Raw genomic sequence first — 1,940 nt, 5'->3', positions numbered from 1 at the left:
GGTATCTTATATACCACGTCACAGCGGACTCTCTCAAGAGTACCCCGTATGCCCGCGCTTAAGCCCTTCACATAAGGGATCACCACACATCTGCGTACATCAAACGTGCTGTCGCGTTCGGAATTAGTACTCAAGTCCCTTCTATTTTCTAATTGTCGCAATCTATTGTTAATATGCTTATTAACCTAAAATAGTTCTAAAATAGACAGGGTTTTTTGTGGCAAATCCAATTATTAATAAAGTGAAACGTGATATAAAATAATGTAAAATCTCATAAAGTGAGAGAATGTAAATGTAATGTTTTATTATAAAATAACAATAAATATTTTAAAATTGAAAAATCTTCCTATACTTATCTTCCCTATAATCATGTAATGGTCATCACCTGCGATGACGTTTAAAATTTCCAAAGAACTTTGTTCCCAATTGCAAATAACACTTAATATAATACTAAAAAGCAACGTACATTAAAATATGTTTAACGCATTACATTTGTTTTGCTTTTTCACTTAACTTTTGCATATACCCTACAATAGATTAGGCAGTAAAAATAATCAATAACTCAATAACATAAATGTTTTGGTCGTTTATAGATCTTCACAAGTTCGAATTCCATTTCAACAATGACAAAATCTTTTCCTGTTCATATTTTTTATTGTTTCTATCGTATATCGACTGATATCTTTCGGGAGGTCGTATCTTAAAAACTGTCACTTTACAGGATTCGTAAATTTTTGTTTTGTTGATAAGCGACAAACAAGATAGTTTGCTTTACTTTCAAAAGTATAGTGATTTGGAATTAAAATACAGCTTTATTGTTTAATTTGATATTATTCGTGGAAAACAAACGCAAAAACGCAATTTTTATAGATACGACGTACTTTAAAATTGTAATCAAATAAACAAGTTACGACATATTTAGTTTTAAATAACATTTATTATTGTTATTTAAAAATAAATATGTCGTATCTTGTTCATTATTTGATTATAATTTTGAAGTGCAAATTTGTCGTATCTACAAATACGAGAAAATACGAGAAAATTTTGACAACTAATTCATTTTTGGTAATCTATTTCAAGATAGGATGTAGACATTTAGCTTCGGGGTTGCCTGACTAAGCGTTTAAGCAGAAAAACCGGAAATTGTGTAAAATCGACCTCGAATTGTGTAAGATACGACCTCACAGCTTCGCAGGATTCCCTCGCTGCTCCGATGTCACCTTCTGCGTCGTTATTTTCTGAAACATTCAAATGAACGATTCGATTAAGTAAAGACAGAAGAAATAGAAAATTTGTGACATAAATGACATAGTACGTGAAAATCAATTACACTCACCACCTTCTTTTAGGCTGCTCGGGATGTCCCTCGTGTTCCCTCGATGCGAAGCAACGTTGCTCCTTCCCGCGTGGATATTTTCTGTAACATAAAAATAATCGAATCGATTAAATAATTGTCACACGCATCGAACATCTTATTCGTTATTCAGATTAATATTATATTTTAAATTACTTCTTCGAAAAAAATCTTTACGTTAGAATCAACTTGAATCAAATTTTTCAAAATATTTCTTTTTACTAATTTAAATTTCGAAACCGATTTAATGTAACAACTGAATAAGCACAAACGAAAAAAGAGATTCTATATCTTTAGAAAAAATAAAAAGTAACATTTACCAGAAGTGTTGGTACGCCGATGCCCGATGCCTATCCTAGGCCTCCTTCTCCTCTCAGGCTGCTCGGAATGTCAGCTACGCAGGATTCCCTCGCTGCTCCGATGTCACCTTCTGCGTCGTTATTTTCTGAAACATTCAAATGAACGATTCGATTAAGTAAAGACAGAAGAGATAGAAAATTTTTGGACATAAGTGACATAGTACGTAAAATCAATTAAACTCACCACTTTCTTTCATGCTGTTCCGGCCGCAAAAATCCACCTCCAC

The 1,940-nt window shown here is 32.7% G+C and overlaps 1 long non-coding RNA gene across 1 annotated transcript; it reads right to left on the bottom strand.

Annotated features, from left to right (window-relative positions):
* Positions 1-588: 588 nt before the first annotated feature.
* On the bottom strand, positions 589-1,926 carry LOC139781035 (uncharacterized). The gene is made up of 4 exons (XR_011720404.1): positions 1,898-1,926; positions 1,675-1,799; positions 1,337-1,417; positions 589-1,238 (listed from the first exon to the last, which is right to left on the bottom strand). It is a non-coding gene; the product is annotated as an uncharacterized lncRNA (long non-coding RNA).
* Positions 1,927-1,940: the final 14 nt, after the last annotated feature.

The sequence above is a fragment of the Temnothorax nylanderi genome, unplaced genomic scaffold, assembly GCF_030848795.1.
Source record: "Temnothorax nylanderi isolate EJ_2023f unplaced genomic scaffold, tnyl_v1.0 TNYL_tig0312_pilon, whole genome shotgun sequence".
Taxonomy (NCBI): Eukaryota; Metazoa; Arthropoda; class Insecta; order Hymenoptera; family Formicidae; genus Temnothorax; species Temnothorax nylanderi.
Note: the sequence above shows the minus strand (reverse complement) of the source record. Positions and strands in the feature narration are given on the sequence as shown.